Source organism: Oryctolagus cuniculus, chromosome 13 (assembly GCF_051225735.1).
Source record: "Oryctolagus cuniculus isolate XC-2025 breed Fujian yellow rabbit chromosome 13, ASM5122573v1, whole genome shotgun sequence".
Taxonomy (NCBI): domain Eukaryota; kingdom Metazoa; phylum Chordata; class Mammalia; order Lagomorpha; family Leporidae; genus Oryctolagus; species Oryctolagus cuniculus.
Window position 1 is genome coordinate 51,823,772 of NC_142879.1, and position 13,579 is coordinate 51,837,350.

Below are 13,579 nucleotides of genomic sequence, written 5' to 3' on the forward strand. Positions count from 1 at the left end.
GCTCAGTTTTTGGCTTGTAAAATGCCAGCCAATCCATCTAATGCAGAGAATCTCTCCAGACTGTGGGAGACCAGGCTGGGGTCCAGATTCGCAAGGCTCTCACAGTCGATGCTGTGCCCCAGGCCTGGGAAACGCTCTCTTTCCTGGTCCCAGGGCACATGACCTTCTTTTCATCCCTGTGGTCACAAATAGAGCTAAGGCTATTAACCTTATTAGGTCTAAGACTTTGTCTGGCTTGGGATAGACACCCTAAGCAACATCACAGCATTGAGATATTTGCAGCATCAGCTGGCCTGCAAATCCCAGAGTGCAATTTGTAAAGTGGTCTGTCTGTGGCCATTTATGGCAAAGGTCTAGGCCAATCCAAATAGCACTAAATATGAAAAGAGAAAGCAATCACATGGTTTGAGTCTGGATGCTGGTTAAAGAAGAGCCATGAACTGCATTTGACTTGTATTGAGGAATTTATCAGATGCCAATCATCTGCTACTGGGGGTGGGGGGCACTTCAGGGCTGCCACAGGGACCTGATAGGAATGGACAATGACCTCTGAATCAGAGCAGATGCCCTACTATAGTCTCTTAGCTTTTATCTACCTGCCGGGATTCTGGCAGGAAACTCAAAATTGGTTGAGTGACTATTTTCTCAAGAATGATACCATACATGCAAGCAAGCACTCAAATAAGCAGGAGAGAAGGTAATAACTGCAGGAGAGAGGGGCAGGTTGCATGGCTCTGGTTGCCTGGCTTCTGGGTGGCTCTGCTAATCCAGCTCCCTCAGTGACAAGAAACTGCAGAGACAACTGTCTGTCTTCCATGCACTAGTTGGTCAGGCCAGTGTCCCAGCTGGGAAATGGAAGTGTGGCCATGTTAAAGACATTTGGGTTCTGTTTCGCTCTGATGCTCCTATCCCCAGATAAACACCTGGCTCCCATTTGGCCAGCGAGAGGCATGCTAACAGGCTGAGCCTGTACTTGGCCCAGCTTGTACCCAGTTATTGATGGCTTATGCCAGGTATAGTGTCTCCTCAGTCACTTCAGCCAGCATTTCTGGTCCCTGGAGACTGTTCCAGCTGCTGGCAAATCTGGCCCTAGGGATGCTTGGTCAGAATGACAATCCACTCTGCTCCCAAGTCATAGCTTCATGCTTTGGCTGACACTGACAATATATGACCCAGTCGACTTAAATAGAGCAGGATTTATCAGTCTTGCTTCTGTCTGACAGTGAAGTTTAGTTCTTGTTGAAGTTAATGTCTCATCTCATTGAACACAGACAGACAAGGAGGATGATTTAGCAAGGAGACCTCTAGGTGGGGAGGAATCAAGTTAATCTATTGTTTAAATCAAAGAGATATTTGGTGAGGGGAAGGCCGAAAAGAGGTAGGGGTAAAAAAAAAAGTTTTTTCAGAGGGGAAATTTAGCTTGTCAGTATGAAAACTATGTGGATTATCTTTCTCCAATTTTAAAGGTCAATGTTATTTCCCTAAACTACACTGGATTCAAAATATGTGAAAGTAAAACTCCATGGAAGGCCGTGATTTTATGAAGAGAGTGTAGGATAATATTCATCCTTGGTAGTGGAGCTGGCAGGTGAAATACAGGTTGCCCAATTAATTAAATGCATGCTTCAAATGAAAAACAAATAATTTGTTAGTGTCACCATAAGTAAATCCCAGGCAACATTTGGGACTTATGTATACTAAAACTGATTATTTCTGTGAAATTCAAACTTGACTGAGTGTCCTCTGTTCAATCTGGTGGTTTAGCATGCAAGAGAGATTGACTGAGAGACTTGTCCTGTTTTGCAAGTCTACTACCAGCTCATTGTCATTGAACTTGGCCTGCATTATGTAACATGACTGTGCTTCTGTTCACTCATCAGAATGATACAAAGTGTGCTGCCTGGTAACTATGCACATGGATATGTCCAGGATCAGGATCTGTTTTCAAAGCAGTTCAAAAGAAATCAGCCATCAAATACGAGGTCTAAGGCCAGAGACTCATTCTTTTGAGGTCAGCATAGTCCAAGTACGTCCACAGTTATTTTGATGTAGTGATGGGTCATGGGTGACTTAGCCCACCACTCCATGCCTCTAAATCTCACAGGCCACATCTATAGCTGTGAGTGGAGGCAGGATGTTAAAGTAACTCCTTGTCATCAGGCAACTCTTCTCCAACTTACGAATTGGTTAGCAATACAATGGGGTGCTAAGCTGACTATCTGCAGGGGACTAACAACCACCAGGAAAAAAAAATTCACATTAAGAGGAGAATAAGTCAGATGGAATGAGCTTGGCTAAGCAAAGAGGCTTCACTCTTAGGGGAGAGTAGAGAGACAAGTCTGAGACCAGCATGGTGTGGCTACTTGATTTCCTCACTGAAGGCAGCACTGGAAAACTGGGAAGTTAATAATAATAATACGGGGCCACCATGTGACACAAAGGGTTAAGCCTACATTTGTCATGCCGGCATCCCACATGAGTGCTGATTTGAGTCCCAGCTGCCCCACTTCTGATCCAGCTCCCTGCTAATGCTCCTGGGAAAGCAGTAGAAGGTGGACCAAGTACTTGGGCCTCCATTCTCCATGTGGGAGATCCAGATGGAGTTCCAGGCTCCTGGTTTTGGCCTGGCCCCACCCTGGCTATTTCAGCCATTTGAGGAGTGAACCAGTAGATGGTCAATCTCTATTTTTCTGCATCTCTCTCACTCTCTCTGTAACTCTGAACTTTCAAGTAAATAAATGAATCTTTAAATAATAAGAGATGAATAAACACAGAGTGCATCATCTATCCCTCTGCCATCCCCCCAGGAACTACCTACTGGGACCCAAGTAGGATCCTCAAGGTTGTTCTTGTGCAGCCCAGTGCTAAGGGGAGAAAGATGCTGTCCCCATATGGACTGCCACCCAGTTTCAGCACCGTGAGGGCTGCAGGGTATTAGCTCCAGCTGGCAGGAGCCAAAGGGACCTTCCAGAGACAGAGATAACCACCCAAGTGCCAGCTTCCAGCAGAGCACCTGTAGCTCCCAGCCAGTGGCAGAGATGCCTGCAAATGTGACACTGTTGGCAGAGCCTGGTGACAGTGACAGGGAAGACATACGGGTAACAGGCACTATCCTCCAGAGCGGAGGTGGAACGTGACAGGACCGGATATGGTGCACCTATGCCATACACTCCAGGGGCTTCCCAGCCGGCCTCACTCACAGCAGGTGCTCAGTGAGTGGATGAAGGAATGCCTGACTTCCATGATGTTCACACAGCAAGCACAAGAATCCAACTAAAAACTGAGTTGAGACAAAGAATCACGTATAAAGCAGATCTTTTCCCTGTAATTGCTAAACTGTGGCTGAAGAAAATGTCAGTTTTGGGTTCAATTCCCATCTGGCACCTTTCTCAGCGGTAAATTGATTTCAGTATCTTTTTTAAAGCCTCATCACGGAGCTTCTATAGTTAGGTATAATTCATCACAGTATAGAATTAGCCCAAATTTCTCTAAATCTTTCTTTATTTTTTCACACAAGGCTTCATGATTGTTGGTTTGGAACATTAAGATGCAAATGATAGAGGAAGCGTTACACATTTAAATGTGCACGGGGTTGTTGTGGCATTAAGCAGTTCCGGAAAAGAACCCTCACCCTCCTCTGGTTTGTTAAGAGGAGAAGGAGGGAGGGCAGTGAAAAGCAGGAATGTTGGGCTTCCTTGATGCATGCTTTGCTGGTCAGGGTGAAAGAAAAACCTTCCTAAGCTTTTCAAAACGGAATCACTCATTGTTAGGCACTCTCAGCAAAGATGCTGATTCAGCCAGGGGAAGAAAAAACCCCCGCATGGAGCAAGCTGGAGACCAGAGTGGTGGGTCACTTTTCTACCAAGCCACCCCGCTGCTTGGCCGGCCTGTCTTTCTCTTCGCCTTGGAGAATTGCTGCAAATTCCTAACAAAGCTTGTGAGTCTCCTCCCAAGAGAATTCAGTGACAAAAAAGGTAAGGAGGAGTGACATCATGACAGAAGGCAGATGGCTCCAAGTCGTTCTGGCCCAAAGCGTCCTCCTGCCCAATGGCCAACACTTCTCTCACCTCCTTCCTTCCTTCCCGACCTTCCTCACCTTTTCTTGCTGCCTCCCCTCTCCCTCCTTCCCATCCCTCCCTGCGGCTTGCCTTTGTCCTGTCTCCAAGTCCCGTGCACGGTGACTGGACCTGCAGGCCCGCCCTCCGCCACCCAATCCTGCCTGGTAGAGCCAGACACACATTTGCCCGTGGGCCTTGTGCCGGCTTCTCCGCCATCCGCCCACCCTGGGAAGTGTGAACAACGCGTTCTGGGCCGCAGGGCTCTGAGCATGAGCTGTAAAGACCGCTGCGTGTTCCCATTTGACTGTGAGCCCGGTTTAATTGGGGAGAAGCCCTTCACCTGGAACACGCTTAACTGGTCCGACACAAGGGCAGCTGAAACCCTGCCCTGCTCTGCCCACCTGAGCCGCGTGCGTGGCAGGAGAAAGGCAGGTCTGCTCTTGCCTGTGGCTGCCGCCTGACAGCATTGCTGGTCGGCCTGTGAGCCTGCCACAGTAGCTCGAAGCATCTCCCAGTCCTGCTCCCTCTCTTCAGAGGAGAAAGGCACGGCCTAAAAGAGAGGGCCTTGACTTCAAAAAGCTTTGGTTAGCCAGTAGGCAGTGTGGGGTAGTAATAAAAACCACAGGCCTGGGCTCTGGTATCACCATCGCGTAGGCTCCCTGAACACCAGTCCTCTTTGCTGAGTGCAGGTTATAAATCTCCCCTTTTTTGTAGCATTGTTACGGTGAGGAAATCAGGTTGTGGTTAGGCAGGAAGAGGCTCTGTCCTTTGTTTGGGGGACCTCTCACAGAAGTGACTTGTGGTTACCTATGGACAGCTGTGGGCTGGACACCGGGCCCACTGCTCTCTTCTTCCTCCTCCACTTCCTCCTCACAAGGCCTCGGCTGTCCTGAATCAGCTCGCTGGCTGCTCCCCCTTCCTCTGTCTTCTCACCTGCTCTTTCTGCTCCTGCACAGTCGTGGGTCCCTAACTGCCAGGCACATAGTTGTTGCTGGCTTTCCTGTGTTCTGTACATTTCAAAATTCTCAGCTTCCCCTCCCCCGGCGGCAGGCTGCCCCTCGTCCTTCTCTGGGTGTTTCTCACTCACACTTTCAAGAGACTGCCTCTGCAGGTCGCTGTGCCACTTTATCCGCACCCAGCCAGGGGCAAAGCCCAGGCCAAGTCAGCAGTGGAAGAAGGGAGGGGCTGTGAGACGTGGCTGTTTCAGCCAACTGTTCAACAGATGCTGTGGGAGGCCCCTTCTCCCCAGCACGCCTGAGGGTGGTGTGTGATTGACATCTCTACCTATAAGGCAAGGGGACTGGAACCAGAAGCACAGAGAAAGGAAGCCACTTAGAGAGCAGAGGAAAGTCTCCAGCCCACTTCTATGGCATCGTAGCTTTCATCAGAGCAGAGTTGCTCCAAGTGCTCTGAGCCAATGGGAAAGCTGGGCTAACCGGATGGTGTCCCTAGATGAGTGGGCTGTAGCCGTTGGTGCTTCCTGACTTGGCAATCATATTTAACAAGACATTTGGGTCAGTGGGATCAATTAGACCATTCTAGAACTAATAAACTCTTAACAGAGTAGGTAGGAATGGTGCTTGGAGTTCTTTTATTTTTTATTTTTTCCTTGGGGCCTCCAGGTAGGGAAACCTTTTGTTCAACAAGGGCACATTGTGAGAAACACTGCACACAGCCACCGTCATGGGAGACTAAATGTGAACATAAAACACGCCCCTGTGTTGTTCAGGAGCGTCATTTGGGTAAGGAGACAGACTATCAGGAAGATGCCCCCAAGGAAAGCTATTCTTCATGGGACAATGAGCAAAAATAGAGCACCAGGGACAAGGTGGGAGGGAGGAGAGAGGACGGAGGAGGGTGAGGAAAGGGCTGGAGAGACTGACAGCTGAATGCCGCACGATGGGATCCCTTTTTTTGCACCCTCACACCTCCACTAACCTCATTTTTGATGATGGATCTTTGTTGTTGTTTTGTGGCAGAGGTTGACAACCAAAGGCATTCATCTGGTGTGTCAAACATAGCAAGAGGGAGCGGGAGCCAACATACAGAGGGAACCAATTAAATTGCAACTTTCTTCCTCTACTACCCTGACCTCAGCAATTAGGACAAATGATTGGGGGTGTTCTGAGATGCACCAGATGTGAAGAATTTCAGACATGAGAAGTTCTGGATGTAGATGCTACGGTTTCGGCACCCTAACTTCCTGTCTTGCCTTAGATCTTACAGGCCTTACAACACGGTCCATCCATTGGTCCCAACACTGGTAGAGGGCTTGGTACACATGTGTGAATCATTTTGCTGAATCCTTGCTGGAACACCTTGTTACATACATGGTTATTCCTTGCAGGAGAGCCAAGTGCAGGGAAGCTGGGTGATTTGCCAGCAGGGTGTGGTGGTCACTCCGGGAAGTGAGCAGCAGCACAGACAGTGAGTCTGGGATGAGCACGCTGCCTCTTCACATGGCCCTGTCATCACATGACACGGTCAATCTGTGTGAAGAACCGTCTTTGTCTTTCTACCCAACCATACCAGGGCTTATGCCTCATCACCATGTCCCCTCGCCCTGTCCAAAGGTGAGGTAACCAGGTAAGCATTAACGACTCACAGAGAAGTTTCCAAACAAGCAGCTTTACACGCCTGTGCATCCAGGCCCTTCCAGAAAGATGCTACAGGTGTCTCTGCACCTGACATTCTCCAGAGGAAAGGACATCGGGCACCTGCATGATGAGGTCTCAGGCTGTGGAAGTCAGATTTACAGACCCTTGTGATATACTTTTTTTTTTTTTTTTTGACAGGCAGAGTGGACAGTGAGAGAGACAGAGAGAAAGGTCTTCCTTTGCCGTTGGTCCACCCTCCAATGGCCGCCACGGCTGGTGCACCGCGCTGATCCGAAGGCAGGAGCCAGGTGCTTATCCTGGTCTCCCATGGGTGCAGGGCCCAAGCACGTGGGCCATCCTCCACTGCACTCCCTCGCCACAGCAGAGAGCTGGCCTGGAAGAGGGGCAACCGGGACAGAATCCGGCACCCCGACAGGGACTAGAACCCGGTGTGCCGGCGCCGCTAGGCGGAGGATTAGCCTGTTGAGCCGTGGCGCCGGCCGTGACATACTTTAAAATAACAACTCTAGAAATGTGTTTCCCAAATACTGTTTGGGGGAAAAAAAAAAGAAAACAAGGAGTAAGTATACTTCCATAGCAAGAAAAAAAATCAGGTAACAGCTGCGAAGAAACTTTGCCACATTATTTATCACAGGATGACTGCTCATGTTGTCCATTTGGAATTTCAAGTAGCAATTTATCCCAAGTTCCTTTTTTTAAGGGAACAGCCCTTTACAGGCAGTGTCACACAGAGAGAAGCCCTGGTTCCAGCAGGTTGCATATGTGTGTCTTGTCCTGGAGCCAGGCCACACCATCGTCCCCATGGGTCCCACTTCCTGCACAGCTGAAGGAGTTAGAGTTGGCACGGCTATGGGTGTGGGTGAGCATCACCTGGCAAGAGCTGCGCCTGTACTCCTTCCTGCCTTGATCGTGATGGGGGAAGGGGAAATTGGTAAAACTGGCCCCACGGTCCCAAACTGACAGCCGTGAACAGATGCTCACTTGAGAACTAGCTCACCCAGCAGGAGTGAGCATCAGCCTTCTGGTGCCCAGCTCATTTAGTGCCCCTCCCAGAGCTGTGCAGCGCCTCAGGGACAGAAAACTAGGAGCTGATTATCATTTGAGAAGGGGCAGGGGGAGCCATTAGACTGTTTCAGCTTTGTGGATGGAAGTGTCCTCCCTTTGAGACTACTCCAGCACACAGCAAAGAGACCTTATCCAGCTGGCGATGAAGGTAGTGCTGTGTATATTTCAGGAAAACTACCTAGAAGAAGCTACGTCTACCAGGCAATCGAAAATATGTTTACATTGAGGCCACGCTGTGGCGCAGTAGGTTAATTCTTTGCCTGCGGCACCGGTATGGCACCTGGCTGCTCCAATTTCTGTCCAGCTCTCTGCTATGGCCTGGGAAAGCAGTAGAAGATGGCCCAAGTCCTTGGGGCCCTGCACCCATGTGGGAGACCTGGAAGAAGCTCCTGGTTCCTGGCTTTGGATTGATGAAGCTCTGGCCATTGTAGCCAACTGGGGAGTGAACCAGCAGATGGAAGATATCTCTCTCTCTACCTCTCCTTCTCTCTGTGTGTATCTGACTTCCAAATAAATAAATAAAAATCTTGGAAAGAAGGAAGGAAGGAAAGAAAGAAAGAAACAGCTCTTCCTATGTACCACTGATGTGTGCTCACCACACTACATCTGAAAGGATCATGAAAGGAGATACCTCCTACAAAAGACACAACTGGCAGGAAACCTCAAGAAATATTTGCATCGGCAAGTATCTTGCTTAGGCATGTATATGCCTGTGTTTGCATATGAGAGAGAATGTGCTCATGGAATTTAAAATATGTAATATAAAAATATTAGCCTACACAATTGCACCATACAGAGGCAAAAAAAAAAAATGTGAACTCTTCTCTTGGATTTATCACAAATCTTCCCTTAGATACTTTAAGCCCCAGCACCTCTATATTATTAGGCTCAAAATATCAGCTTGGTGCAGATCTCTTTGATGCAGGTTGTGAATCATCCCATGAGACAATGTCTGTGAAATTCTGCAAATTCCCCCGGAAGAAAATATACAATCTTTATAACGTTCCCAGGAAACGAAATTCTCTGCAAAACCCAAAGTGATTGCTGTTTCCTATGTACCCAGCTGCTCTACGCCCAGCCTTCAGTGTATCTGCACCAGGCTGATAATAAGAAGCTGTCTGCAAACCCATCAACTGTCCCCTTCAGAACTGAATCTCATGAATGCAGAATTTAAGGAAACAGGTGGGAAACCATATTGACAATTTGCAAATGCACTGTGCTTTGACTCTCTTCCCCTCCTATTCATCCCCTGAAGCCAAGGAACACCCTTCTTTCCCCAGGGGAATGGTCCACAGCCCCTACACTTGACTTTCTGCCCCTCTTCACCTCTGGTCCCTGCCCCTGTCACCTGACCATGCAGGACACCCAGAGCTTTCTCTCAGCACTGCTGGGCTGGAGTGTGACACAGGACGAGGATGCAGCTCTTGCCTGGAAAGTGTCTGAAGCTCCCAGTGGCTTCCATTAGCACTTGACGGTGGCAGGCACAGCCGTGAGGCACCAGAGAAATGGCCCATGTGATCTGACCCACTCTCATGCTGTGGCTGTTCCCCAACAGGTTGACTGCAGGATGAATACAGTGACTACGAAGCTGGAAGGAAGACTTAGGTGCCAAAACATTAGTGACGTAGCTGGGGTGGGCAGGTGAAGGAAAAGTTATCTAAAAGAAAAATAATCAAAATTCCAAATATCTTGGAAGTTTATGGTTAATAGTGGTTTAAAGTTGGAAATGAGTGTGTGGGTATTGGTTGTTTGGATTGGCTTGTGGATTTGTTATCCCAGATGTCTTCTATTCAATTTTACCTTCCCACCAAGCGGCTCTTCAAGAACCAAGACCATTTCAAGCAGCCTCTTTCAAGGATTAGTTCTTTCTTGTAAGGATGGGAGTGTGGTAGTGTTGGTCTCGTCTTGCCCGTATCACAGCTACCATTGTAAAGGAAATTGTTCCCGGAGAACAGTGTCGTGAGGCAGGGCCTCCCTAGCCCCTGTTCACTGACAACCAGCTGCTACTCTCCTACATATTCATTTCTAGAGGAACTTGAAAGTTGAGTTAAGAAATGACACCATCAATCCCTTCAGAGTCCCATCCTCCCTGGCTAATGCTGTCAATGCCCAGACTCATCTCGAGCCCCCTCTGCCGTAGTTGGTTCCATTACCACCTCGTGGCAGCTTTTCAGGAGTCCTCTCTTCACCCCCTGGCCATTTTTCAGGCCCAAAGCAACTCCAGCCTTCCAGGCTTCTCTGATCTATGCACACAGCTCTCAACTCCATGAATATCTTGGCTCATTCTAGCACATAATTATGGCTCTCTTCACACACCTCAACTTATTTTATGCCCATCTGAACATCTACAACTAAGAAGGAGCCCTGAGGAGGCCCTAGACAAATATGTATTGGAATTCTTTTAAGCTAATGAAAATTGTCTATAGGACTTGTCTCTGCAAATTACCTGTAGCTGAAGTTAAATCTCAGAGTTCTACATTCCTAAAGGGTGAGCCCCTGTCTGTGCTTTCTTTGAAGTCTCCAGGGTATGTAGTCTGGACTCAAGATTCAGTTGACTCTGCACATATTTTAATACTTAACCATCACTGATTTCCATATTTAGCTGAAACTCAACTTAAAGGACTTCCTCTTCTATAGAATAAAAAAAAAATCTCATTTACATTTCCTTATCTAGTGCCTAATCTGAAATAAGTGGCTGATAATGGCATTTAGCTCATGGAATTACAGATGAGATTACATAAATACGACATGCAAAATATTTGGTACAAGACAAGGAAAGGCACAAAGTAAGTTTTCAATCAGCTTAACTAGGATTAGTATTATTACTCCTTTTGACTTTTGGTTGCCTTCTTGTAACAAACCACCTGCCTAATTCCATATTTTATATTTCCATGCAACTATGGTATGATTAATCATCATCAAAGTTAGTAAAAAAATAGATGTAGGGGCTGGAACTGTAGCTTGAAAGGTTAGGTTTCAGTCTGTAATGCCAGCATCCCATAGAAGTTCAAATCCCACTTACTCCACTTCCCATCCAGCTCCCTGCTAATGCACCTGGGAGGGCGGAGGATGATGACCCAAATGCTTGGGTCTCTGCACCCACATGGGAGACTGTGAAGAAGTTCCAGGCTCCTGGCTTCAGTTCAGACCAGCTGTGGCCATTGTGGTCATCTGGGGAGTGAACCAAGTGAATGAAAATTATCTCTCTTTCCTTCTTTCTCTGTGTCTCTGCCTTTCAAATAAACAAATAAAAATCTAAAAAAAAAAAAAAAAAAAAAAAACAACCAGGAGTAAATTAAAGATTTAGGATTGGCTGGCACTGCGGCTCACTTGGCTAATCCTCTGCCTGCAGCACCGGCACCCCGGGTTCTAGTCCCAGTTGGGGCACCGGATTCTGTCCCGGTTGCCCCTCTTCCAGTCCAGCTCTCTGCTGTGGCCCGGGAAGGCAGTGGAGGATGGCCCAAGTGCTTGGGCCCTGCACCCACATGGGAGACCAGGAGGAAGCACCTGGCTCCTGGCTTCGGATTGGCACAGCGCGCCAGCTGTGGTGGCCATTTTGGGGGGTGAACCAACGGCAAAAAAGAAAGACCTTTCTCTCTGTCTCTCTCTCTCTAACTTTGCCTGTCAAAAATAAAAAATTAAAAAATTAAAAAAAAAGATTTTGGTTGAAATCTTTCCAGAAATGCATAAAGATTGAAGGTTTGGGTATGTGTCAAATCTGTTAAGGGAGAGGGGGAGGGAGGGAAGTATGATTATCATCTTAGAACTGTACCTGTGAAATAAATGAAATCTGCTCTCTTTATATTGATAAAAATTGATTATATCACTATAAAAAAGAAATGCAGTGATCTGTCTTTTGGATATCCTGTCTTGAGATAGCATGGCTTTATAAGGTAAGCTGTATTTTGGCAGCAGCTGGCTGTTCCATTCCCTTTGGGTGGAGCTAGAAGATAGAATATTCATCACTCTATGATGGACACTTATCATTTGTTAGCACATATTCACCTGCATGACTATGCAGAAATATCTGAGGTTGTATTCAAAACAAGGACAATTATCTTTCTATTGGATGGGACTTGTGGCCTAGCCAAAGTAGACCCTAGGGAACCTCAGGTCTGAGTTATTAACACAGCACTCTTCATGGGGACATTTCATGTTTGAAGGTAGAGACAAGACTTGGGCATATCTACGAATGGACAAAGGTCTTTGACTGGGATGTGGTTCTGATACTGTCTTCCTTCCTTCCTTGCTCTGGATCTCTCTAAGACCCGGAGTACACTCTTGTAAAACTGAGGTCAGACTGCTCAGATGTTACCCTTCATTGAGGTTGTCATGTGAAAGGTCAGGGAAAACTAGGAACCCTACCAGAAAGGAGAATGGAGATGTGATTATGCAAGAATTCCTTTATTTATTTATTTTTGTATTTATCTATCTTTTAATTTTTTTTTTATTTTTTTTTTTTATTTTTTTGACAGGCAGAGTGGACAGTGAGAGAGAGAGACAGAGAGAAAGGTCTTCCTTTGCCGTTGGTTCACCCTCCAATGGCCGCCGCGGCCAGCACGCTGCGACCGGCGCACCGCGCTGATCCGATGGCAGGAGCCAGGAGCCAGGTGCTTTTCCTGGTCTCCCATGGGGTGCAGGGCCCAAGCACCTGGGCCATCCTCCACTGCACTCCCTGGCCACAGCAGAGGGCTGGCCTGGAAGAGGGGCAACTGGGACAGAATCCGGCGCCCCAACCGGGACTAGAACCCGGTGTGCCGGCGCCGCTAGGTGGAGGATTAGCCTAGTGAGCCATGGCGCCGGCCTTTATCTATCTTTTAAACACAGTCATCTTTGCTTGAATGTTTGTGATTAATCCTTATTTTCCCCACACAGAGTTTGATAAAAAGGGAGAAAGCTCTGTATAAAATTGTAATTTTCATCATCCTGGGCCTCACTGTGCTAGCCCTAATTGCTGATTGTGAAGAGTTAAATGGCAATTCCTGTCATCCCCTCCCTGGGTCTCAAGCTAGAGTTCTGGTCATAAATAAGAAGGAAAGAGGGAGAAGAAAGGAGGGGAGGGGAGGGGAGGGGAGGGGAGGGGAGGGGAGAGGAGAGGAGAGGAGAGGAGAGGAGAGGAGAGGAGAGGAGAGGAGAGGAGAGGAGAGGAGAGAAAGGGGAACTAAAGATGGACTGGGCTCTTTCTAATGGCCTCATCGCCTGCAGCACTAGGCTTTGCCACCTGTCCCCAAGTGCTTCTCTGTAATTACTGCAAGGCTGCTGTGAGAGCAATGCTGTGTTGTTCTGGGGCTGCTGGTGCCATTGCTGCTCCCTGCAGAGGGAGAAGGGGGGCAGGGGACCAGTGGGAGGGGCTAATGCCCTGGCAACTGCATCTTCAGCCCTCCTTTGACAAACTCCTGAAGCATGTTTGAATAGAATACAATCCTATGAACTTCTGGCTGAGTTTGAAATGCCGGGTCAGAATATCTGGGTGCAACGAAGAGCTTGTACCTTTGGGGTGTTGGGAAGAATCTTGCCTAGGGAAGTGGGACTGGATGGATAGTGTATAATTCATCTAAAGTCGGAGTCAGCTGGAACACACTCCCGGGTGAGAATGCTGGAGATAGTTAATAACCAGCAAAATCCCGGTGGATGACACCATCTGCAGCTGAGCTGATGAATTAAAGTCTAAGCGGTAGTGGCAGGAGCTGGAGAGCACATCCTGCAAATGAGGCTGATCGAGACGCATGCTAAGGGAATACCCCTTCCATATTATAATTGCAGCACTCTCCAAGGCATTCCAGTCCTAGCCTGCTCAGCTGTCACAGGTTAGGGAACCAAGGACAGAGTGATGCAAGC